General features: G+C 40.1%; 2 long non-coding RNA genes across 2 annotated transcripts in view; both read right to left on the reverse strand.

The window, feature by feature from the left end:
- Positions 1–4,871: 4,871 nt before the first annotated feature.
- LOC139758581 (uncharacterized) lies at positions 4,872–17,374 on the reverse strand. The gene is made up of 3 exons (XR_011714870.1): positions 17,247–17,374; positions 11,776–11,934; positions 4,872–4,963 (listed from the first exon to the last, which is right to left on the reverse strand). It is a non-coding gene; the product is annotated as an uncharacterized lncRNA (long non-coding RNA).
- A 1,596-nt stretch (positions 17,375–18,970) lies between these two features.
- Positions 18,971–26,973, reverse strand: part of LOC139758582 (uncharacterized) — a 41,198-nt gene continuing 33,195 nt past the window's right edge. The window contains exons 2-4 of the long non-coding RNA XR_011714871.1: positions 20,812–20,901; positions 19,169–19,293; positions 18,971–19,075 (exon numbers count right to left, since the gene is read on the reverse strand). This is a non-coding gene — a long non-coding RNA (uncharacterized lncRNA). The remainder of the gene's footprint in view (positions 19,076–19,168; positions 19,294–20,811; positions 20,902–26,973) is intronic.

Below are 26,973 nucleotides of genomic sequence, written 5' to 3' on the forward strand. Positions count from 1 at the left end.
ATGTGCCTCCTGCCAAAATTGAACTCGTGTCAGCTTCTTACGATAACAATTACACCATGTAAAAAGTACGTTGTTGCATGAGCATGAAGGTGATAGTATGTGGCAAATAGGAGAATCAGAGACAGCGAAATGATATGAAACACCTTATCTTATTAGATCTTATCTTACCAACGATAGGTTTTCCTTGCTACATATTGTCTATCTACTCCTTTCTATCTTTTCTCATATCCTTTAAGCTGAAGGACCCAGTCACGGACAAAAGTCCACGTTAATACATGGCTTCAACTGAAATATAGAGAGAATTATGAAAGGAAAGAAGAAGAGTCATGGGAAAATGTTTGCGAATTTTGGAGGAAGTGAAAAACCTGTCTTTTAAGATGTGCCAGGTCACTGTTATTGAGAAAGACTTCACAAGGCAGAGAGTTCCAACACTTCGACATGTAGGGAAAGGAGCAATTATCAGAATGACCCACTCTTGAGGTGCCGATGGCCACACAGTAACCATGTGAAGCAGCAGCTTGCCGAATAGTACCTATGGAAGAGGGGAAAGTGAACCAAAATCGTGGCGTAAGGCAAGAGGGTCAAGTTTGGACTAAAAAAGCAGAAAAAGTGTAGGAGAGAGAGAGAGAGAGAGAGAGAGAGAGAGAGAGAGAGAGAGAGAGAGAGAGAGAGAGAGAGAGAGAGAGAGAGAGAGAGAGAGAGAGAGAGAGAGAGAGAGAGAGAGAGAGAGATTACGTAAGTTTTTCCAACCAGCTTTGTTGAGGTGTCAATATTTACGATTAGAATGTGCAGTTGGAATGGATACATTAATGAGAACGTGATTAGGTGAACCAACTGTAGTCAAGGTTGTGTACATACAGCGGTGGCGAACTAGACGTGAAAACGGATCCAGAATATTAGGAGAGTTGTAACAGCGGTCAGGAATATGGGTAGGGTGGCAGATTATTTGTTCTAAACTATTGAGAATAGAGAACGTGAGAGCTTAAATCCCCGAGCAGAGGATTTTGGCTAGTGGGTGAGAAAGAGTGTGGGAGCTGGGAGACATACCTTGTGCCACATTTCATCAAACTTTGGGGACTCATGGTCCTTGAGGTGTGGAATAGTTGTGATGATGTTCGAATAAGGTAAACACAACCTTTGAACTGAAATCGTGAGCAAAATTTATTGTTGGATGTGAAGTAGGGACTTGCGAAAAAATCATTAGACAACTTTTGTCTCAGAGAGACGTAAGATATTAGGAGAGGTACTAGACAGACGGTGTTCAACTGAGGTGAGGTAACTAGAGAGACCACAAATGTTGGCAAAGTGAATAGAAAAACAGGAAGGTCTAACAGAGAGTGAAAAGTCATAGGAGGAGCCAGTACTACTACTGCCAAGGCCTTCCCTCTCATTGGCAGTAGAGTCAGTCGGAAACCCGAAGATCCTTAGCACCCCATGATGCCGGGGACGAGGGATTACAAAATTGATGGACTCCGTCATGATGATACTTGAAAATGGTTGAGTGGACAGGAGTTGGCAAGAGCTCTTACGTTAAAAAGAAGAAAAATGCAAGGTTTGAGTTGGAGTATAGTGCTTGCATGAAGACGGCAAAACTAGCACTGTAGTCCCTTTTTGTTGAGACAGAAAGTACGACCAGCAATCCTAACTTGACGAGTGTAAGATGGCTCTGCACACTACTTTAACATTCCTCAGTCATCATGGTAGTACCAACCTTAGTGTCTACTTTCGACAGCTTACTGTCTAATATTCAGTTCCATTCTCTTTCGAATGCAAGCTTCTTAGAGAAACATCTAGACAGACAGACAGACACACACACACACACACACACACACACACACACACACACACACACACACACACACACAAACAAAGAAACAAATGAGGGAAGCTGCATCACCAAGCAGGACTGGAGAGAACACTCCTTCCGTGGATAGAATATTATGACTCAGTCAAGGAAACATTTTCCAAAAGTGGAATGCCACAAGTTTCTGCTGTATGCCCGTTATTCTTATTGATCTTTGTAGATGAGTTGCTTGAATGTATGGACTCCTGCCTATACATGTGTTTAGAAAAAGCAAAGTTCAAGAAGAAAGTAGATAGAGAGGAGGATTATATCAACCTATGAGAGAACCTGATCAGAAAAAGTTATTCTCATACAATGAATGATGAAATTCAACCAAAGAAAATGTAAAGCAATGAGAAAGGAACAAAGATAAAGACCTAATTACGATTATCATCTAGCAGGATATGAACATCAGGATTCTGTACGTAGGATGGACCTGGGAGTCGACATCACTTCCAACCTCACACCAGAGTCCTACGCTGGAGCAATAGTTAAGGAGACAAACAATATGCTGGCATTTACTAGAAGAGTTTTCAAGTATATGGATAATGAAGTGTTTGAGAAGCTGTTCAACACCTCGTCAAGGCCAAACCTAGAATATATTTTTGAAGCTTGGTCAATGCACCTAAATAAAGAGAGGGTTAGTATAATAGATTTAGAAGAGGCCAACAAATTTGTTGCTCGAATTTAGTGATTTCAGTTACATGAAAAGTCCGGAAGCATTAAAGGTACATATATTAGAAGAGAGAAAAATGAGAGCTGACCTGATCACAAACCATTTTTTTTTTTTTTTTGAGATCGACGAAGTAGACGATGAACAGTAATTTGAGAAATATAAGGGTGGAACAAGCACAAAACACAATACGAAGTTTAAGTAAATTTTCAAAAGGCGAGCGATGAGGCACGAGAGAAAACAATGTAAGAACATGCAGCATATATATGTAGGATATATGTGGCAGAGTTAGATGTGAATAGATGGAGTGAGTATTTTGATGGTTTGTTGAATGGGTTTGATGATAGAGTGGCAGATATAGGGTGTTTTGGTAGAGGTGGTGGGCAAAGTGAGAGGGTTAAGGAGAATGATGTGGTAAACAGAGAAGAGGTAGTAAAAGCTTTACGGAGGATGAAAGCCGGCAAGGCAGCGGTTTTGGATGGTATTGCAGTGGAATTTATCAAAAATTGGGTGACTGTATTGTTGACTGGTTTGTAAGGTTATTTAATGTATGTATGAGTCGTGGTGAGGTGCCTGAGGACTAGCGGAATGCTTGTATAGTGCCATTGCAGAAAGGCAAGGGGGATAAGAGTGAGTGCTCATATTACAGAGGTATAAGTTTGTTGAGTATTCCTGGGAAATTATTTCGGAGGTTATTGATTGAAAGGGTGAAGGCATGTACAGAGCATTAGGTTGGGGAAGAGCAGTGTGGTTTCAGAACTGGTAGAAGTGTGGATCAGGTGTTTGCTTTGAAGAATGTATGTGAGAAATACTTAGAAAAGCATAAGGATTTGTATGTAGCATTTATGGATCTGGAGGAGGCATATGATGGAGTTGAAAGAGATGCTTTGTGGAAGATAATTAGAATATATGGTGCGAGAGGTAAGTTGTTAGAAGCAGTGAAAAGTTTTTATCAAGGATGTAAGGCATGTGTACGTGTTGGAAGAGAGGAAAGTGATTGGTTCTCAGTGAATGTTGGTTTGCTGCAGAGGTGCGTGATGTCTCCATGGTTGTTTAATTTGTTTATTGATGGAATTGTTAGGGAGGTGAATGCAAGAGTTTTGGAAAGAAGGGCAAGAATGCAGTCTGTTGTTTATAAGAGAGCTTGGGAAGTGAGTCAGTTGTTGTTCGCTGATGATACACCGCTGGTGGCTGATTCATGTGAGAAACTGCAGAAGCTGGTGACTGAATTTGGTAAAGTGTGTGAAAGAAGAAAGCTGAGAGTAAATGTGAATAAAAGCAAGGTTATTAGGTACAGTAGGGTTGAGGGACAAGTCATCTGGAGGTAAGTTTGAATGGAGAAGAACTAGAGGAAATGAAGTGTTTTAGATATCTGGGAGTGGATTTGGCAGCAGATGGAACCAAGGAAGCGGAAGTGAATCATAGGGTGGGGGAGGGGGCGAAAGTTCTAGGAGCGCTGAAAAACGTGTAGAAGTCGAGAAAGTTATCTTGGAAAGCAAAAATGGGTATATTTGATGAGATAATAGTTCCAGCAATGTTATATGGTTGCGAGGCATGGCCTATAGATAGCGCTGTGCGGAGGAGTGTGGATGTGTTGGAAATGAAATGTTGGAGGACAATCTGTGGTGTGAGGTGGTTTGATCGAGTAAGTAATAAAAAGGTAAAAGAGATGTGTGGTAATAAAAAGAGTGTGGTTGAGAGAGCAGAAGAGGGTGTTTTGAAATGGTTTGGTCATATGGAGAGAATGAGTGAGGAAAGATTGACCAAGAGGATATACGTGTCAGAGGTGGAGGGAACGAGGAGAGGTGGGAGACCAAATTGGAATACACTAGACATGGTCAAACAGCATATGATGAGGGTAACCAAATGTTAAATGTTAGGTTAGGTTAGGTTAGGTTAGGTTAGGTTAGGTTAGGTTAGGTTAGGTTAGGTTCAGCATATGATAAGGGTAACCAAATGTAAAATGTTAGGTTTCATGGCCAGGAACATAGATCAAAGACACCAGAAACAATTCTCACACTTTATAAATTTGTAGCAACAGCGGTAACAGTGCCACTAGAAGGTTAATGCGCGGCAGCGGGGAGTCGGTGATAGCTTAAAAAAGTGTTGAGCGAATTACATTTTCTTGTCAAGTTAAAATCCTCTTTTTATTTTTCCTTTTTTTTTTCCTTTTTTAACCAGACAAACCAGTTGTGAGCCAATCAGGCCTCCTGTTGTCTGACTTTCTCATGTAAACCCATGTAAACCTTCCTGCTCACCATACCCTCCATATCATCATGTTAAGTGATCCACTGCACTTACCTCCCTGCTCACCATACCCACCATATCATCATGTTTAGTGATCCACTACACTTACCTTCCTGCTCACCATACCCACCATGCCGGACCATGATCCGTCGTCTTGTTTGGTCCCCCAAGTTCCATCAGGAGGCTGTACATACGTGTACCTGATGAATAAATCGAAGATCACAAATATACGTTTCACTCTTATCAGATTTTTGCTTTTATATTATTTCCTCATCCATAAACAAATTAAACAACCATGGAGACATCACACACCCCTGCCGCAAACCTACATTCACTGAGAACCAATCACTTTCCTCTCTTCCTACACGTACACATGCCTTACATCCTCGATAAAAACTTTTCACTGCTTCTAACAACTTGCCTCCCACACCATATATTCTTAATACCTTCCACTGAGCATCTCTATCAACTCTATCATATGCCTTCTCCAGATCCATAAATGCTACATACAAATCCATTTGCTTTTCTAAGTATTTCTCACATACATTAATTTGTTTATGGATGGGGTTGTTAGGGAGGTGAATGCAAGAGTTTTGGAAAGAGGGGCAAGTATGAAGTCTGTTGGGGATGAGAGAGCTTGGGAAGTGAGTCAGTTGTTGTTCGCTGATGATACAGCGCTGGTGGCTGATTCATGTGAGAAACTGCAGAAGCTGGTGACTGAGTTTGGTAAAGTGTGTGAAAGAAGAAAGTTAAGAGTAAATGTGAATAAGAGCAAGGTTATTAGGTACAGTAGGGTTGAGGGTCAAGTCAATTGGGAGGTGAGTTTGAATGGAGAAAAACTGGAGGAAGTGAAGTGTTTTAGATATCTGGGAGTGGATCTGGCAGCGGATGGAACCATGGAAGCGGAAGTGGATCATAGGGTGGGGGAGGGGGCGAAAATTCTGGGAGCCTTGAAGAATGTGTGGAAGTCGAGAACATTATCTCGGAAAGCAAAAATGGGTATGTTTGAAGGAATAGTGGTTCCAACAATGTTGTATGGTTGCGAGGCGTGGGCTATGGATAGAGTTGTGCGCAGGAGGATGGATGTGCTGGAAATGAGATGTTTGAGGACAATGTGTGGTGTGAGGTGGTTTGATCGAGTAAGTAACGTAAGGGTAAGAGAGATGTGTGGAAATAAAAAGAGCGTGGTTGAGAGAGCAGAAGAGGGTGTTTTGAAATGGTTTGGGCACATGGAGAGAATGAGTGAGGAAATATTGACCAAGAGGATATATGTGTCGGAGGTGGAGGGAACGAGGAGAAGAGGGAGACCAAATTGGAGGTGGAAAGATGGAGTGAAAAAGATTTTGTGTGATCGGGGCCTGAACATGCAGGAGGGTGAAAGGCGGGCAAGGAATAGAGTGAATTGGAGCGATGTGGTATACCGGGGTTGACGTGCTGTCAGTGGATTGAATCAGGGCATGTGAAGCGTCTGGGGTAAACCATGGAAAGCTGTGTAGGTATGTATAGTTGCGTGTGTGGATGTATGTATATACATGTGTATGGGGGTGGGTTGGGCCATTTCTTTCGTCTGTTTCCTTGCGCTACCTCGCAAACGCGGGAGACAGCGACAAAGAAAAAAAAAAAAAAAAATATTTCCTATAATCAACTTAACTCTTTCTGTCTAGTTTGAGTGCGAAACAGATAACAGGTAGTAGCATGTAGAAGATTTCCCTGAATGATATTTCACTTAAATGTAATCCTTGAGAAATTTTGTCATAGAGTGTAACTACAGGTCCCATAGTCAATGCGCATCAACCATGGGTTTTGCTCTGATGAAACAAAAGGCAGGAATAGTATTACGCCCTCGAAGGGTATAAAATGAAATCACTCAGAATGTTGTACAATACACAAGTTACAATTTTGCATATGACGTAAGTTGCCTTTCTTAGTGGCTTGATGATATCAGTGCTTTGACTACGACACTGATCTAGATGCCGATTAGCCAGTTCTTACCTAAGTGGATTGTCGCTTTTATAAGAAAAGTTGTGAAATAATCACTGAAAAAAGAATATTGTTGGAAACCCAAAGTGCTAGATATGTGAGGAGGATCAGGAGACTATATACATACGTAAAGAAAGGAGTGATATTGATCTATTTGTAAAACACCATCAGCTCGACTGAAGAATATCTTTTCCTCGCTTCTTATACAAAACTTGAAAAATCAGATTATGTAACACGATTGACGATGGAAAAACTTCCTTCCACGATCCATAACATTAAGTAGTTCATGCAGTTACTCCTGATACTACCTACTTAAATTCATCTGATCCATTCATTATTTCTTCTTTCCATTCAGTGCTTCACATTAGTCTTATAAGATATCTTAACGTTTCTCTATCTATCCTTTCTATGCTTCTTTTGAGAATATGTGCCAAGATATGCTGGTTTTCACCCGTACTGGGTAAGCTGGCTAGTTATATACTACCGCCTTTCTCTCCTGCACCAGGGAACCCTCTTTTTGCCATGAAAAGTATGGATATGATGTTGTTGGAAGCGATTTTTTTATTTAGGAGAAATTTTATGATTATGTCGTTTCCACTCAGCCAAAAAAGAGAGTTCGCAAGGTTAGATATAGTTCTCGAGCTTATTGCTCTAAAAAATGGTGGTAGATAGCGTCCAGCACACTTCCAGCCATCGAACTGGGGACAACTTGCCATCAACCCCAAATCTTTACCTCAACAGACAACGTACTAGTTTCCATTAAAGCTTTATATCACACAGAACTCTTCTCATATACAGAAAGCTTCAATCTTAATGGCATCCATTTCATGAACCTAATCTACTGTCATATAACTTTTTAAATTTCGATATGCATCAGCATACACAATAACCTTATTCACTTAATGCCATTTATCCACAAATCTTATACTATAGAAGCATTCCTTTACATCTTCAACAAATTTCTATCTATATTACTATACAGTTATCATTATTTGTATCATCATTGATATCTATGTCAGTATAGCTGTTATCACTTTGATATCATTATTATCATGTGTACGAGTAGGAGGAGAGGAGAGTGATTGGTTCTTGGTGAATGTCTGTTTGCGGCAGGGGTGCGTGATATCTCCATGGTTGTTTAATTTGTTTATGGATGGGGTTGTTTGGGAGGTGAATGCGAGAGTTTTGGAGAGTGAGGCAAGTGTGCAGTTGTTGTGGATGAGAGGGTTTGGGAAGTGAGTCAGATATTGTTCGCTGATGATACATCGCTGGTGGCTGATTCGGGTGAGAAACTGCGGAAGCTGGAGACTGAGTTTGGTAAAGTGTGTGAAAGAAGAAAGCTGAGAGTAAATGTGAATAAAAGAAAGGTTATTAGATCCATTAGGGTTGAGGGACAAGTCAATTAGGAGGTAAGTTTGAATAGAGAAAATCTGGAGGAAGTGAAGTGTTTTAGATATCTGGGAGTGGATTTGGCAGGCAGCGGATGGAACCATGGAAGTGGAAGTGAGTCACAGGATGGGGGAGGAGGCAAGAGTTCTGAGGGCGTTGAAAAATGTGTGGAAGGCGGGAACATTATCTCGGAAAGCAAAAATGGGTATGTTTGAAGGAATAGTGGTTCCAACAATGTTATTTGGTTGCGAGCCGTGGGCTATATATAGGGTTTTGCGGAGGAGGGTGAATGTCTTGGAAATGAAATGTTTGAGGACAATATGTGGTGTGAGGTAGTTTGATCGAGTGAGTAATGAAAGGGTAAGTGAGATATGTGGTAATAAAAAGAATGTGGTTGAGAGAGCAGAAGAGGGTGTCGTGAAATGGTTTGGTCACATGGAGAGAATGAGTGAGGAAAGATTGACAAAGGATGGGAACGAGGAGAAGTGGGAGACCAAATTGGAAGTGGAAGGATGGAGTGGAAAAGCTTTTGAACGATCTGGACCTGAACATGCATGAGGGTGAAAGGCTTGCAAGGAATAGAGTGAATTGGAACGATGTCTTATATCGGGGTCGACGTGCTGTCAATGAATTGAACAGAAGCAGCAAGTATGAATTATGTACATGTATATATATGTATATGTCAGTCTAGTATATATATGTATACGTTGAAATGTATAGGTATGTATATGTGCGTGTGTGAACGTGTATGTATATACATGTGTATGTGTGTGGGTTGGGCAATTTCTTTCGTCTGTTTCCTTGCGCTACCTCGCTAACGCTGGAGACAGCGACAAAGTGTAATGAATAGATAAATCATTATTGTTATCATCATTATTATTATGCTTATTGTTATCATTATTATCATTACTATTACTATTATTACCGTTAATATTATCATTAGTATTATTATCTTTATCATCATTATATTATCATTGCTATTATCACTATCATCATCATTGTTAATACTATTATTGTTATTGCTAATATTAATCTAGGCCCATTAAACATGTTACAACCCTACAAGGATGACGGTAGAACCCTGTTTGTTGCATCCTTACATCTTTCGAAGAATTATTCTCTGTCTACCTCGTTGATATGGTCTGAAAACTTAAAAGTTTTGATCAGCTCATTTATCATTGTCTCTTCCAAGGTGGGTAAATTTAGCTCCTTAGCCTTTCCTTGCAACTCTACCTCTTTATTCGGGTAGAACCTTTGTAGGCTTCCTCTTTTAGGTCACTGAGATTGTTTCGATGCGGTGACCAAACTTAGGACGCATTTTCTAGTTTTGGCTTATGTAAGATGTGAGCAGCTTCCTGTACATATCCATTAACTTAAATGAAATTCATTCATTTGTCAGCAGACATTTGATTTCTCTAATTACTCCCCTAAGGTGCCAACAGGTTAGGGACGATATCGACTCCCAAGTCTGTCTCTCTTACATATCCTGAAATTTCTTACCTGATAGATAACAATCATATCAAGTACCTCTATCGAGGACTTCTTTCGCCGTGAACCATCCTCATGATTTTACAATTACTCAGGTTGAACTTCATCAAGCAAGTGTCAGTTCACCTTTGGAGTCTGTTCGGGTCCCATTGTAAGCTAATGCAATTCTCCTCGCTTTTCTCTTGCTTTATGACGTTTTCGTCACCTGCAAACTTTTCTAAATCATTCACATAGATCAAGAGGAGCAATAGTGTCAAAATAGGACCTAAATGCACTTCACTGGTGATTTCAAAAGGGATTGTCTTTGGCATTCGCTCTTTATTTCTTTCCACTAAGATAGTCTGTTCATCAGAAGAGTATCCTCCCATGCGATTTAATGTCAGATGTTATCTGCCAGTCCAGATAAAGCTGCTCTTTAACTGATCATTAGTTCCAGATGTATCCATGGAAAAGTTTTGGATTTTCTCCTGCCCTGTCCACAATATCCTTTACAAGTTTATGCTGTTCCTCCTTTCATATCCTGCTATTCTCGCTGTTTGCTGTCTTATACTTTATAAGAATGCTTTCTGACTAGAACAATACCTATGTCTTCGTTTCAGCACATAGTAAACCTCCTTTCCTTTATGACACCTTTTATCAAACCGGTATTTCCCATTTCTTTTCCCTCTTCATATATCTAAGGCTACAGGTACACATGTCCGTCGCCCTTTATTGTAAATTTCACTCAATGTTTCACCACACTGCTCTGGTACCTGGCTGCTGAACTCTAGTTCTCAGCTTATGTTCCCAGAGATACTACTTATTAATACCCCTCTTCAAATCTTGTCTCATCTCTCCTCTTTTAACTTTCTTATTCACCACATAATCAAACTTGTACATCATTTGTGTCTCTGACTCTCTCAAAATCTACCTTTTAGATAACAAGCTCTGCTCTTGTGTGCTGTACACTTTTCTACTTCTGTCACCAACCAGGTCAAATATGGTTGTTCCATCTCTCACAGTGCATATAATTCTTCCTATAGTTGCCCTTTGTTTCCTGTGTACCTCTGTTTTAATGTCCCTACTCCCATTATTCCAATGCATCAATCATCAAACTCTGAGTCTGTTGAACGAACCCTGAAATTGATCACGATTCCCAACTCCGGCCACTTTTATCAGTGGTTTCTGTACTTTGTGTTAAAGACATCTTCTTGTGTCTTAGTAGTCACTACCATATCGGCATAAGACTCTTCTAGTCTCTATCGCTTTTCATTTTAGGATTCACTCTTTCCTATGATTACATTTCTTCAATCAATTTTTTCTCGTATTTGATATCTTTTTTCCACTTTATGTTTAATCTTCAAATCTCGTCTCCATTCTCGCTACACTGCCCAAGTTCTTTTATTATATTTCTTACTTTCCCCTCAGCTCTGTTTCTTGAAAAGTTCCACTAATCTTTAAAGGCTGATGGTTTCAAATGATTTATTTCTTGATTCTCCAAAATGTCTTTTTTTCTTCATTATACGTATACCCTCATTATCTATCTTTCTGATAGATTTAGTCAGAGTTATAACATCTTGGTGCCTCCCTTGTCTGAATTGATTTTCAATTGATAAAAAAAATTAATTCTCGCCAAACTTAAATTGTGAATATGGTCTTGTTGGAGTTGTTAGTGCTGTTGCTGGGCTCAGCTTGCCTGTGTGTATGTATGTGTATGTATGGAAGCTATTCTGTTTGCATGCATTTTCCTCCACATTTTTTTTCTGCTGATGATGAACTATCTGTAAGGAGCACACTGCCTTTACTTTTCTTCTTATTGTCAAATGAAAAAATGCCTCCAAAAAGGTTTTTAACAAGAAGAAAAATTTTCAATATAAGATTAGATTGAAAACGACAAATTGAACATCTCCATGATTTGCACATAGAATTTTGTTTTATATGATAAATGATTCTCAGGATAAGATTATCACTGTCTTATTGAACTTTCTCGTCCAGTGCCATTCTGCCTCGGTTCAAGATGCTTCACACGTCTCCACATACAATGAAAATTTCATATTATAGTATGATTGTAAATGGTAAAATTTCTATTCGCGTCCTCAGTCAAAATTTTGTTTGATGACTCAGTACAAAAAAAATAGATCTGGAATAAAATAGTAAATGAACGTCATATGCTTACGTAAAATTGAGGCCCAGAGATATATAGTTAATGATTTCCTCCATAAATCCCACGAAGGTGAGACGCTTTCCACTAGGTGCTTTGGGATCCCTCACCATGACTGGTCTGTGAGAGGCAAACCCCACAGACGTCACCACCAAACTTGGGCTTTGAAGGAATCTGCCAAAATATTTCGAAGTAAGTGATCGAGAAAACTACATGTTGGTAAAACTGCATAAATCTAGGACAAGAAATAATTCTTTACAAAGATTTTTCAGATATTCTCCTTAGTATTTTCTGTGCACTAACGTTTCATGGGGTTCTTAGAGATTCAAAGACACACTCTTCTTAGATAAAAGAAACTGACTGGCTCTTTTGGAGAGCCACTCTAATTTCTTCCATACACACACGACGATATTTTCTTACCGAAATCAAACTCATACCTAGTGGCAAACTCGTTCTTATACAAATGGGAATAGGGGTAAAAGAATACTTCCAACGCATTCCTCACTTGTCGTAAAAGGCGACTAAAGGGGACAGGAGTGGGCTGGAAACCCTCCCCTCCTTGTATTCTAACTTTCTAAAAGGGGAAACAGAAGAAGGAGTCACGCGGGGAGTGCTCATCCTCCTCGAAGGCTCAGATTCGGGTGTCTATATGTGTGTGGATGTAACCAAGATGAGAAGAAAGGAGAGATAGGTAGTATGTTTGAGGAAAGGAGCCTAGAGGTTTTGGCTCTGAGTGAAACGAAACTCAAGGGTAAAGGGGAAGAGTGGTTTGGGAATGTCTTGGGAGAAAGTCAGGGGTTAGTGATAGGACAAGAGCTAGGGAAGGAATAGCACTACTCCTGAAACAAGAATCGTGGGAGTATGTGATAGAGTGGAAGAAAGTATACTCTAGATTGATATGGGTAAAACTGAAGGTGGATGGAGAGAGATGGGTGATTATTGGTGCATATGCACCTGGGCATGAGAAGAAAGATCGTGAGAGGCAAGTGTTTTGGGAGCAGCTGAATGAGTGTGTTAGTGGTTTTGATGCACAAGACCGGGTTATAGTGATGGGTGATTTGAATGCAAAGGTGAGTAATGTGGCAGTTGAGGGAATAATTGGTATACATGGGGTGTTCAGTGTGGTAAATGGAAATGGTGAAGCGCTTGTAGATTTATGTCCTGAAAAAGGACTGGTGATTGGGAATACCTGGTTTAAAAAGCGAGATATACATAAGTATACGTATGTAAGTAGGAGAGATGGCCCAGAGAGCGCTATTGGATTACGTGTTAATTGACAGGCGTGCGAAAGAGAGGCTTTTGGATGTTAATGTGTTGAGAGGTGCAACTGGAGGGATGTCTGATCATCATCTTGTGGAGGCGAAGGTGAAGAATGTATGGGTTTTCAGAAAAGAAGAGAGAATGTTAGGGCGAAGAGGGTGGTGAGAGTGAGTGAGCTTGGGAAGGAGACTTGTGTGAGGAAATACAAGGAGAGACTGAGTACATAATGGAAAAAGGTGAGAACAAAGGAGGTAAGGGGAGTGGGGGAGGAATGGGATGTATTTAGGGAAGCAGTGATGGCTTGCGCAAAAGATGCTTGTGGCATGAGAAGCGTGGGAGGTGGGTTGATTAGAAAGGGTAGTGAGTGGTGGGATGAAGAAGTAAGATTATTAGTGATAGAGAAGAGAGAGGCATTTGGACGACTTTTGCAGGGAAAAAATGGAAATGAGTGGGAGATGTATAAAAGAAAGAGGCAGGAGGTCAAGAGAAAGGTGCAAGAGGGCAAATGAGAGTTGGGGTGAGAGAGTATCATTAAATTTTAGGGAGAATGAAAAGATGTTCTGGAAGGAGGTAAATAAAGTGCGTAAGACAAGAGAGCAAATGGGAACTTCAGTAAAGGGGGCTAATGGGGAGGTGATAACAAGCAGTGGTGATTTGAGAAGGAGATGAAGTGAGTATTTTGAAGGTCTGTTGAATGTGTTTGATGATAGAGTGGCAGATATAGGGTGTTTTGGTCGAGGTGGTGTGCAAAGTGAGAGGGTTAGGGAAAATGATTTGGTAAACAGAGAAGAGGTAGTAAAAGCTTTGCGGAAGATGAAAGCCGGCAAGGCAGTAGGTTTGGATGGTATTGCAGTGGAATTTATTAAAAAAAGGTGGTGACTGTATTGTTGACTGGTTGGTAAGGATATTTAATGCATGTATGGTTCATGGTGAGGTGTCTGAGGATTGGCGGAATGCTTGCATAGTGCCATTATACAAAGGCAAAGGGGATAAGATTGAGTGCTCAAATTACAGAGGTATAAGTTTGTTGAGTATTCCTGGTAAATTATATGGGAGGGTATTGATTGAGAGGGTGAAGGCATTTACAGAACATCAGATTGGGGAAGAGCAGTGTGGTTTCAGAAGTGGTAGAGGATGTGTGGATCAGGTGTTTGCTTTGAAGAATGTATGTGAGAAATACTTAGAAAAGCAAATGGATTTGTATGTAGCATTTATGGATCTGGAGAAGGCATATGATAGAGATGATAGAGATGGTCTGTGGAAGGTACTAAGAATATATGGTGTGGGAGGCAGGTTGTTAGAAGCAGTGAAAAGTTTTTATCGAGGATGTAAGGCATGTGTACGTGTAGGAAGAGAGGAAAGTGATTGGTTCTCAGTGAATGTAGGTTTGCGGCAGGGGTGTGTGATGTCTCCATGGTTGTTTAATTTGTTTATGGATGGGTTTGTTGGGGAGGTGAATGCAAGAGTTTTGGAAAGAGGGGCAATTATGCAGTCTGTTGTGGATGAGAGAGCTTGGGAAGTGAGTCAGTTGTTGCTCGCTGATGATACAGCGCTGGTGGCTGATTCATGTGAGAAACTGCAGAAGCTGGTGACTGAGTTTGGTAAAGTGTGTGAAAGAAGAAAGTTAAGAGTAAATGTGAATAAGAGCAAGGTTATTAGGTACAGTAGGGTTGAGGGACAAGTCAATTGGGAGGTAAGTTTGAATGGAGAAAAACTGGAGGAAGTAAAGTGTTTTAGATATCTGGGAGTGGATGTGGCAGCGGATGGAACCATGAAAGCGGAAGTGAATTATAGGGTAGGGGAGGGGGCGAAAATTCTGGGAGCCTTGAAGAGAGTTTGGAAGTCCAAAACATTATCTCGGAAAGCAAAAAGGGATATGTTTCAAGGAATAGTGGTTCCAACAATGTTGTATGGTTGCGAGGCATAGGCTATGGATAGAGTTGTGCGCAGGAGGGTGGATGTGCTGGAAACGAGATGTTTGAGGACAATATGTGGTGTGAGGTGGTTTGATCTATGAAGTAATGTAAGGGTAAGAGAGGTGTGTGGAAATAAAAAGAGTGTCGTTGAGAGAGCAGAAGAGGGTGCTTTGAAGTTGTTTGGTCTCATGGAGAGAATGAGTGAGGAAAGATTGACCAAGAGGATGTATGTGTCAGAGGTGGAGGGAACGAGGAGTAGCGGGAGACCAAATTGGATGTGGAAAGATGGAGTGAAAAAGATTTTGAGCGAGCGAATTGGAACGATGTGATATACCGGGGTCGACGTGCTGTCAATGGATTGAACCAGGGCATGTTAAGCGTCTGGCGCAAACCATGGAAAGTTCTGTGGGGCCTGAATGTGGAAAGAGAGATGTGGTTTCGGTGCATTATTACATGACAGCTAGAGACTGAATGTGAACGAATAGGGCTTTTGTTATCTTTTCCTAGCGCTACCTCGCACACATGAGGGGGGAGGGGGTTGTCATTCCATGTGTGGCGAGGTGGCGATGGGAATGAATAAAGGCAGACAGTATGAATTATGTACATGTGTATATATGTATATGTCTGCGTGTGTATATATATATGTATACTTTGACAATATAGGTATGTATATTTGCTAACCTAGCCATTCTCCCTGACCTTCTCACTTTGCACAACACCCCGACAAAAGCACCCTACATCTGCCACTCTATCACCAAACATATTCAACAAACCTTCAAATTACTCACCTCATCTCCTTCTCACTTCATTACTACCTGCTATCGCTTTCACTCTCGCCCGTTCACCGAAGTTTCATTTTCTTTCTTGTCCTCTGCACGCTATTTACCTCCTTTCAAAACATCTTTTTATTCTCCATAAAGTTTAATGATACTTTCTCACCCCATCTCTCATTTTCCCTCTTTTTCAACCCATTCACCTTCTTCCTGACTTTCCTCTCGCTTTATTTTGTACCTCTTCCGGTCATTTGCACTCTTTACTTGTACGTTTCGTCCAAACGTCTCTCTTTCCTCTTTCTCTAGAAACTTTACTTCTTCATCCCAATACTCATTACCCTTTTCAATCCGCCCACCTCCCACCTTTCTCACGCCATATTCATCTTTCGCACATGCTATCACTGTTTTCCTAAAGACATCTCGTTCCTCACCCAGTCCTATCACGTCATTTCTCTCACCTTTTGCCATTCTACAATCAATCTCTCCTGGTACTTCCTTACACAGATTTCCTTTCCCAGCTCACTTACTCTCACCTCTCTCTTTTCCCCAACATTTTTTTTTTCTTTTTTCAAAACCTTCACAAATCTTCACCTCCGCCTCCACAAGATAGTGACCAGACATTCTACCAGCTGCCCCTTTCAGCATATTAACATCCAAAAGTCTCTCTTTTCACACGTATCAGTTAAAACGTAGGCTGATAATGTTCTTTGATCATCTCTACTACTCACATACGTATGCACACGCATATCTCTTTTTAAACCAGGAATTCCCTGTCATCTGTCTTTTTCCTCATCACATCGTAATGGAAGCTCGTAAATCTAAGGCACTGACTGGTCTTCCTTGAAGTAGCATGTGGCGTTGCTGTCATTACGCATTTACAGGGCGACCGAGGTCAAACCCCCATAGGTTCGACCTGCTTAAATGGAGAGGAATTTTGTAGCTCTTTGGGTGTTTCTACTGTCTGTCTATGATTGAGTGTTGTTTCCGCCGCTCTTGACAAGCAGGGAAATCCTTTCATGTGATTTGATACAAGATATGTTTCGATGTATATAGTTCAGCTTCTTTCCTTGTCCCTTTAGCATAGTCTTTGTAGATTATATAGGCTTCTTGCCACGCTGACAAGTGTCCACACTCATCTGTATGTGGAACAAGCGAGTTGTAAGTTCCATGCAAGCGTAATCCACATATTGCTTATACAGTTTCTTCTGCAACGCACAGGCGGAATCTTGTACACTATGTGTAGTTTGTTGACAATATGTTCTGTCTTTTTCTCTTTCACCGTAACGCCTGTTCTTATTCTTGTCGCTGCGTTTGAAAATGATACTAAAGTGAGCAGAAAAACTTAGACCCAGTACATTACGCATAGCTACAGTTAGAATAAGATTGATGAAGCTAAAGTTCAAACAAGATCTTGTGGATCTCTTGGCTTTATTTAGATTCTTATAATATTCATGTACTTTTGGAGTTCAAATTCATGTAATGATTCAAGTAAGTTTCTCTTAGTATCTTAGTTCCATCATGCATAATTGTTACTCACTTGGAGAACTTGTCTGGGAAGAGCGGGAGGCGTGAGACGAGGGCGAGGCCCCGGTCGGGTGTCCAGGAAGCAACCAGCAACGGCTGAGACCCCGGGAGGCTGTATGGTAGATGTATGTACATACTGCATCTGTTGAGAAGGTATTGGCTATTCATTATATTATTTCACTACAGTAGCCTTGTTTATATATCCCATATGCGTAATGTATACTCGGCAACAGGAGTTCCCAGGCACGTACCTAGTGTGTTTTATATGTCAACTGAGCTGGTAAAACTGTATGAGGGAGGAAGTATGGTAGAGTGAACTGTTAAATAAAGGGACACTAATAAAACTGTCAAATTGATCTTGCAGATGGATATGCGTGGTAGTATGTTTTGTATAACTGATAAGGAGCAGGTAAGTAAGAAGACACCCATGAATGTTAATAAACGTAATATTTCTTGGTGCTACTTAGAACTGCAGTTGTCGTACAGAAACTGTCAACCATCACATAATAATTATGTTAGATGTCACTATATCAGCAAGTGTCTACTGTGAAAGTCCATGCAGTAATTTGTATACCATAAATTTAGATATAAACATAGCTTTTGTGCCAAACAGGAACATGTAACGTTTACGAGCAAACTGTCATGTCTTGTGACCTCAATACACTCACATTCTTTCTCTGCCAACCCTCCCACGCTCCCTCACACACACTACCCTGTTTTCACCCAACTTTTTCTGGCCAGTTATATCGCTGTTTTCACATGTCTGTAATTACCTCTGATCGGATGATAAAGGTCATTATCGCTTACCCTGATAATTGTTGTGCTAACCATCATTTGCACCTGACAATATTTAACAGTTCACGTCACTGTTATGTTCCATACACACTTACTCCTCCTCCATTCAGTTTTACCAGCTCATACTAGGTACGTGCTAACGAACTCCAGTGGCAGAGTTTACATATCCTAGATATACTGAAAACCACAAGCTGAATGACCTATGAGAGCCTGGAGTGCCGTTTACAATGATGAACAGGGCATTCCTCTGAGCGAAGGTTCTGTGGAGGTCGTGCAAGGCCATGACAGGTAGACGGGTGACACCCAGGAGCCTGGTCGGCCACAGCAGGAGTTGGCTTGTGAAGGATCGTTTGGCAACAGCAGCGAGGAAGCTTGGGTCGTCGCTTACCACCACCACCGTCACGCACCATAACACTCGCCGAATCTAGGGGATATAGTCTAATGGATGTTAGGTAAAAATGGTGTAGTATCCTAAGTATTAATATGAAAATAAACTCTCTCATCATCTTAGTTGTAAAGTGAGAGTGATTATCCATCCTAAATGTAACAGGGATATACACTACCTGTCTCATCTCTAATGTAAGTCATGTACCAGTTTCAAAGGTAAGATATTAATGGCATATCTATCTTAAAATAGTGAGGACGACCATATTTCTTATCAGTAGCAATAGAATGGCACATCCAATATATATAGCTTTGGTAACGAGGTGACTTATCAAAGACCCAGTATTGAAAGAGAGAGAGAGAGAGAGAGAGAGAGAGAGAGAGAGAGAGAGAGAGAGAGAGAGAGAGAGAGAGAGAGAGAATAGTTACGCCAGTAATACCACGTAAGTGACATTCCCTGCTTATCTCTAATATGTGAGAAATTTACCTATATCAATAATAACAGAGTAACTGACCTACATCGGCAGTAATAGGAGGAGAACAGACCTGCAGAGCCGTGTCGACCATGTAGGATATCCTCGCCTGGGTCATATTATCTTCCTGGACACCAGTTTCAACCTCGAAAATCCCAAACTCACAGGGGGTCTGTAACCCTCGTAACACCTATGGTGCAAGGGACAAAAGTTATAGTATCATACAATGTAAACATAATCCCGGCAATATCCAGCTATAGTAGTTAAAACTGAAGTAACTTACCTCATAAACACCTGTGGCTGAAGTTCTGCCATCTGCAAAGAGGAGGACGGAACATCGGAGGGGACACGCTGCTGACAGTACATCGTCCACTGCCCCCGACGCTAATACGAGGGTATTGCTATCATCTGAAATGATGCAAACGAAAACTATATGTTACATTTGCTCACATATTTTCTGGCCGTCACCAGTCGCACAGACCTTGTCAAGACACATTCATCATAATGACCAAGACGCAATCACACTGATAAACATGAACGCTTAGATATTCGTTTGCTCACCCTACAAAGACGCACAAAACGTCACCGCGCTTCATGATAAGTGATCTCGTCTGGTGGACATGGCTGGGTTTCTTAGCACTATAGAAACCCCAAAGAAGGGAATCTTTAGTTAGAAGGTAAAGCTAAGGTATAGTGCATATATATGTATATATATATATATATATATATATATATATATATATATATATATATATATATGTATATATATATATATATATATATATATATATATACATAACATACAAACCTCCAACAGCCAGGATCGAACCCAGGACCCCTGTGCGAGAGGCAGGCATGCTAACCGCTAGGCTATGGGCCTGGCTAATAGGAAACAACTATTCGAATACTACGTACTCGAATACCCTTCGTCTCACAATGGTGAGCAACGGGGTCTATACCGGTTATTTCCCAACAGGCGCACATAGCCAGCTGATAGCGTTTTACCGAAAATAACTGTACAACGCGGAGGTATATGAATACGAATAAAGTGCATATGAACGCGCACCTTCATAGAACATACAAACCTCCAACAGCCAGGATCGAACCCGGGACCCCTGTGCAAGAGGCAGGCATGCTAACCGCTAGGCTATGGGCCTGGCAAATAGGAAACAACTATTCGAATACTAAGTAATACTAAGTACTAGTATTCGATCGCTTCTCTTTTTTCCCTCCACCTCTGACACATATATCCTCTTAGTCAATCTTCCTTCACTTATTCTCTCCATGTGTCGAAACCATTTCAACTTAACCTCTTCCGCTTTCTTAACCAAAATGTTTTTAATACCACACCTTCATCTTAACCTTTCATTACTTTTGTCGATCTAACACCTTACACCACATATTGTTTTCAAATATTTAATTTCCAACACCTCCCCCCTTCTCCGCATAACCATGTAATCATTTAACTTTGTTGGAACCACTATTCCTTGAATCATTTCCATTTTTGCTCTCTGAGATAACGTTGTCGCCTTCAACACATTTTTCAACGCTTCGAGAACCTTCCATCCTTTCCCCACCCTGTGACTCACTTGCGTTTCCCTTTTTCCATCGGCTGCTAAGTTTACTCCCAGATACCTAAAGCACTTCACTTCTTCCATTCTTTTTTTTTACCATATCAACTTCCCTCCCAATTTACTTTTTCCTCAACCCTACTAAACGTAATAACCTTGTTTTTATTCACATTTGCCTTCAACTTTCTTCTTTCATACACTTTAACAAACTCAGTCACCAACTTTTGCAGTTACTCACCCGAATCAGCCACCTGCGTTGTATCATTAGCGAATAACAGCACAGCCTGCATACTGAATCCATAAATTGATGAGGCTCTCTTTTGAAAGGGCACCAAACTTGCTTCCTTTCACTTACCATAAGAGGGAAGTAGGTGTGCGGTAACTGTGATTGTCTCAGCCAACAACAGGATTAGCAACTTAGCTAGCGACATCTGTGTCTCTCAATCTAGAATGAAACATTACCATTTTCTTTATATAACTATTGTATGATGATATCTTGCTTAAGTTAACTGCTAAATTGAGATTCCACCATAACTGAGACTCTATCATTGATGTTTTTTTTTTTTTTCAAATCCATATCTAATGTCAAAAGTGCATATATCATCTACATTGCTAATTGTAATATAATTCAATCTAAGAGCTTCTCTAACAGTAAACATTATGAATATGTGGAATTTTATGTCTCACTCATAAATATGTGAACGGCTACTGCATTAGAATATTGGTCTATTATCATTCATATATCTGACTCTTCATGTATATATATATATATATATATATATATATATATATATATATATATATATATATATATATATATATATATATATATACATATATATATATCACATACAAACCTCCAACAGCCAAGATCGAACCCGGGGCCCGTGTGCCACAGGCGGAAATGCTACCGCTAGGCTATGGGCCTGGCTAATAGTAAACAGATATTCGAATACTATGTACTCGAATACCATTCGTCTCACATTGGTGAGCAACGGAGTCTACACCGGTTATTTCCCAACAGGCGCACATAGCCAGCAGATAGCTGGCTGTTGGATGTTTGTATGTTCTTTGAAGGTGCGCGTTCATATGCACTCTATTCGTGTGTATATATATATATATATATATATATATATATGTATTTTATATTGATATCATAATTTGCACTATGGTGATTACCCCAGAACTTCATTCTAAAAACAAAACCCTGGTGATATCCAAGACCTCTTTCTAAAGGCTCCTGCAGCCCATGGCTAAACTGCTGTCAGTAACAGGGAAATGTGAGCTCCTTTCACCTGAGACGCTGTATATGTTATGTAATTAAACTTGGACCCCTAATTTAGCAGCAACTAAGCTGGAGAGAATATCAATAAACAAATGGGTAATTGAACAACATAAAACAAAAGGAAGTATGGAAATGATTCACAAAACCTCTTCGTTCAGACTGATTCTAAAGCACTGGGAACCATGGGAAAGAAAGCCTTAGACTTACTCAACGACCTCGGAACCTGGGTGATGTAAGCAGCTAAAGACGAGAGAACAGCCGGTTATCTATTTCAGCACCTCATCATAGCTATTCAACGAGGAAACGCAAATTGCAGCTATAGTTCATTTCACTCCTTCAAAATGAATAGCTTATATGTTTATAACTTATAATCACAGTTAAATAGTTTACACTTGTTTACTTATTTTGTTATATATTTGAATACAATACATGTTTATATATTTCTCTTGTGCTAGAGAATTTATTCAACACCTATATTATTACTTTGTAATCACAAGAATCCTTATTTTCATTCAAAGTGCCATAAATGCCCATTTTTGCAATCGCAATATAAAATTTCATATTTCGTCTTAACAAAACTATTTATTCAATTCTAGTATCTAAGCACATCAAATTTTTAAGAAAGGCAGGCAAATAGGCAAGACGGACAGCCAGAATAGATTAAACTAGGCAGCATGAAACCAAAAAGGCACTTTTTTTTTCCTTTGAAAATTATCATATATACATGTCTTATGCTTAATAGAGCAACAATATTTGTAAAATTATTTATATCTAATCAGATTGACAACATACTACAGCTAATCCGTTGTTTCGTCTATGGAATTCCAAGTCATTTGTTTGTGACTTCAGCCAGTATTTCCTAAGTGAAGCCAGCATAAGAAGTGTCCACATACTTTTACGTAATACAGCCTCACTTGGTACACATTCCCCTTGGAGTATTCCTTCAGATAAAGACTACGGAGACTCATTTCCCAGACTCCACAAAGGAACGATCGGAAGATTTCATATATGACGAATACATGCATTCTGTTGACCAGTTTTGCGAGCAGCAGTAGCTATGTACTTAGAAATTGTTGAATGATGATAAATAAAGATTGTTTAATGTCAAACCGAACATCTCTTACGTCTTCAGTCTGCCGGGTGCTGGACGAGTGTTCAGTGCATCAGAGTATATTTGACGAGATGTTTCTTCGTTCGCTACTTGTAATTTCTCCTTTAAACGCTGCTGGACATACTTCACTTAGAGTAATTGGTTCCTCAAAATGTAACAATTTTGTAAGAGTTTCGCAGCAATGTGTTATCTATAGATGGGTCAGTAACATTTTGCAAACTATGGGAAACATCAGTGAACTATGAGAAATTTACTTCTTTTCTCTTTATTTCAAGACTTCTAAGCAAATAGCTGCCGCTGCACTTAAAACTAGTCAACAGTGTACGTGCTTTCTTACTTCATATATTACGATTTCTGGTTGACAGTCTCAGTTTTCGTCGGGCCTGAGAAAGACTTTGGTTAACACCGACATTCTTCTGTGGAAACTCGGATATTAGTTTCTTCAATCTTTGGAAAATACATCAAGGAGAATGTACCATTTAGGGCTATGTTACGTAAACATTATGAGACGCTTGTTATGTTAGTGTTATCCAGATGATGAGGAATGAGGTCAGAAGCAAAATGATTTGGATTTCCATTGAGGAAACAACAGATGATGTAGGAAGGTATGTTGCCAACATGATTATTGGAACCAGCGAAAATCTCTGTTTTTCAATATATGTAGAAAACTGCCGGTCGTTTCCGTATTTTCCAGAAGAAAGAGTGCTAAAATGAAAGAATTTGATAAGTTGGTAACAGAAATGTAGCGCAACCTGTAAATGTAACTTTTATTCTACCTACGTTTTCCCTCTAAGAAGCAGCAAAGTTTCAAATGAGGAGAGATTATATGAATTAGCTATTTCTATAGAATATAGACTAATTTGATATAATCTATTTTGCTAATATTGACGTAATGTGAAGCATAATATATGTATAACTATTTTTGGAAGTAAAGTGTTTAATGGCTCTTTCAATTCAATGTTGCATATTTTTGCCACTTTTGACTGTTCGTCTTGCGTATTCGATTGTCTTTTTTAAGATTTTAAGCTCTAATCATCGAGGCTTTACTCATACCTAAATCACATATAGATCAAAGGTATATCAAGTAAAAATAAGCAAATCATTATTGAAATTGCAAAACTACGCGTTTACGGCATTTGAACGAACATCTGCGAGAGGTAGGAGAGTTTCAAACACTTTGGAGACTGCAGAGGTTAAAGCAATGGGGTGATGGTTGAAACGGTTAGAACACCATGGTAAGGTTCCAAGAAAAAGGAGAAGTCTGGGTTTTCAGACGGAGGCAATATAGGCGGGCAAGGAAATGAGCTAACTCAGAGGCTCACTCCCGTAGGACTCACGAGGTATGCCACCTGGGCCATACACCTAGTCCATCTTGAGTTGAGACAGTTTTCAGGAGACCGTGCGCGAGGAAAATGTGGATGATTTTGGTTAGGTGGAAGGAAGTGAAAATTGTGGATCAGACGGGAAACTGTCTAGAGTATGATTTTAGATGAATAACGTACAACAGGAGTGGCCTTGTCAGTTGGTGAGTAAGGTATGGATTGATTAGTTGGAAAGGGAAGGAGAAAGGTTGATATACAAAAACTATCTGAGACAAATTGGTTAACGTGCAGAAAGATTTCACAGTACAGGAATAAATCAAATCATAGACTCTTCATGAAGGTGTGACTGACTTATCAAAGAAAGACCTTGCACTACTCCGCACAGAAATGAATTTGGAGTGGGTTCAGGGGAGGAAAAGGGTATCATGGCCCGATGTCTTCTGTTCCTGCTGCAGGGACTATAAACGGAATTGAGAGAAGAAATATCAAATAGAAAATGGGATGTAAGAATCTATTTCGGCTATACTTTCTGCAAAATATGAAGTCAGAAAAGTGGCTGCTTCGGATAACCGATGAGCTCTCATAAAATGCCAACGTTTGCATTTCGAAAGGAGGACAGAAAGTTGATATTTTCTCCCATGAAAAGTAATAGAAATGAAATTGTGGTGGAAAGATCTTAAGGTGGCATAAACACTTTATGTATAGTGCGCAGATCCAGAAAGAAAAAATTAAGTGTACTTGAGGTGTGATCGTAATGGTCGGGAACTCGTACTGGGTCTTGTTATTTTCTGTTTCAAATCGTTACGGAGAGAATGAGAAGGGCCTCTGTTCTACAGGATCATCCTGGGTGGAACCCAGCCAGTCCTTGTGGGTTGGCAGAAATGTCTTGCTTAGAGGATCTCAATGTGCTGATGTGTAAGGAGTAATACCTTGTAGCAGTAAAACAAATAGTCAAAGATCTATTACATAATTGGAGTAACTTTGATTTAGGTTAGGTTCTACAAAACAAAAGAAGAGATGTATAAGGTACATAAATTTTAATCCCAGATGGCATCAACCTTAGGAGACCAAAGATCGACGACGCTAGCAATGGGATTTTTTTCATATCACAATAGATGCAAACGACATCACTGGAGCGGAAACGATGGTGGAGATTAAGTTAGAGATCTGGTACCACAGAGCGGAAGCAGTTATGGACAGTGAAGTTTCTGAGATATGAAAAAATTAGAGGAACGATTTCTAGAAGCGGCATACCGTACTTGATTTCCTCACAAAATCTTCCAGTGCGCAGCCACTTTTTTTACGTTGGAGGTTCAAATAACAGAAAAAAGTCAACATCAAGGCCGGGCCTTAATCTACATATATAGAGGATTATCAAAGGAAAAAAGAAAATACAAGAGAGAGTATTCAAGAATTTTGGAGGAGCTGAAAAAGCTGCCTTTTCAAATGTGCCAGGTTGTAGTTTTCGGGAAAGACATGAGAAGGTAGAGATTTCTAAATTTTTCGATGTGTATGGAAAGAAACAGTTATCAAAATGGCCCACCCTGGAGTTGCCAATGACCACACAGTAATCCTGTGACGCAGTAGCTTGCCAAGGATTGCGTGGTCAGGCTGTGGTGGGGATACACAAGCATCCAGCTCTTGGGAGCAAAAACCAAATTATTATCTATAGAAGAAGGACTTTGAGCCAACATTGCGGCTAGGGCAAGCGGGTCAGGCCTTGAAGTTTGCCTGGAAGAGTTTATAAGTCTGACCGATTTTGACTCATCTCTGTCAAGTAAGGATGCATAGCTAGAGCCACCCTAGATAAGAGAGAAGTGCTCCATACAAGAACGAAGCAATCCTTTGTGTAAACGGAGCATCTGGTCAGAAAAAAAAAGATATTTTGCAAGATAAACAGGTCTCCTAGTTTCACAAGGTGGTGGAATTAAAGAACCGTGAAGGGAGAGAGGAAGCTTATGGGGAATTTTCGATGGAGGTGGATATGAAAATGGTTCTTAGAGAAATTAAACTTAACCAGATTTCGTCTTCCCCATTGAAAAATCTTGCCAAAAGCTGAGTTAACTGAGGAAGCTGTGTCGAGACGAGATGCAAATCGAATGAGTGAAGAAGCAGAATTTAAGGAAGTGGAGGAATGCAGTGTTGAATCGTCAGCATATGAGTGAATTTGGTTATTGTGGGAAGAGAGGCAATCGTTGATAAAAAGGAGAAAAGGTATAGAAGACAGGACAGAATCCTAAGGGACATCGCTGTTGATGGAGTAAGAGGGTGAGACTGGTCCACTTGCTGGATATGGGGAAGCAAAGTGAGAGAGGGAAGTTAAAAGAAGGAAACTTAAAGATGAGGCCCCAGTGCCACACCCTATGAAAATCTTTTCATATGTCAAGGGCAACTATATAGGATTCCCTCAAATCTTTCAGGGATTATGACCAGACATTAGTAAGATAGGAAAGAATATTAACAGTGGGTCTCGCTTTAGTGATCAGAAAAAAGAATGTGAGATTCAAGATGTCTCAGGATATGGGAGCTGAGGAGGGATTCAAAGAATTTGGATAAAGTGGATGTCAAAACAACAAGACAATAGTTCGGGGGGTTGGAACGGTTACACTTCTTAGGAATGGGATGTGCTAACGCATGCTTCCAAGAAGGTAAGTTTTGTTTTTTAACAAGAATGCTTAAGCCTTAATATGACCTGTCAGTATTCCTGTGGAGTTATCGGAAATAACCATCTTAGACCAATGTATTTCTGCAGGGGCATGTTTTACAGTCCAAATACCAATACCCATAAAAAGTTTGTCC

Source organism: Panulirus ornatus, chromosome 30 (genome assembly GCF_036320965.1).
Source record: "Panulirus ornatus isolate Po-2019 chromosome 30, ASM3632096v1, whole genome shotgun sequence".
NCBI lineage: Eukaryota > Metazoa > Arthropoda > Malacostraca > Decapoda > Palinuridae > Panulirus > Panulirus ornatus.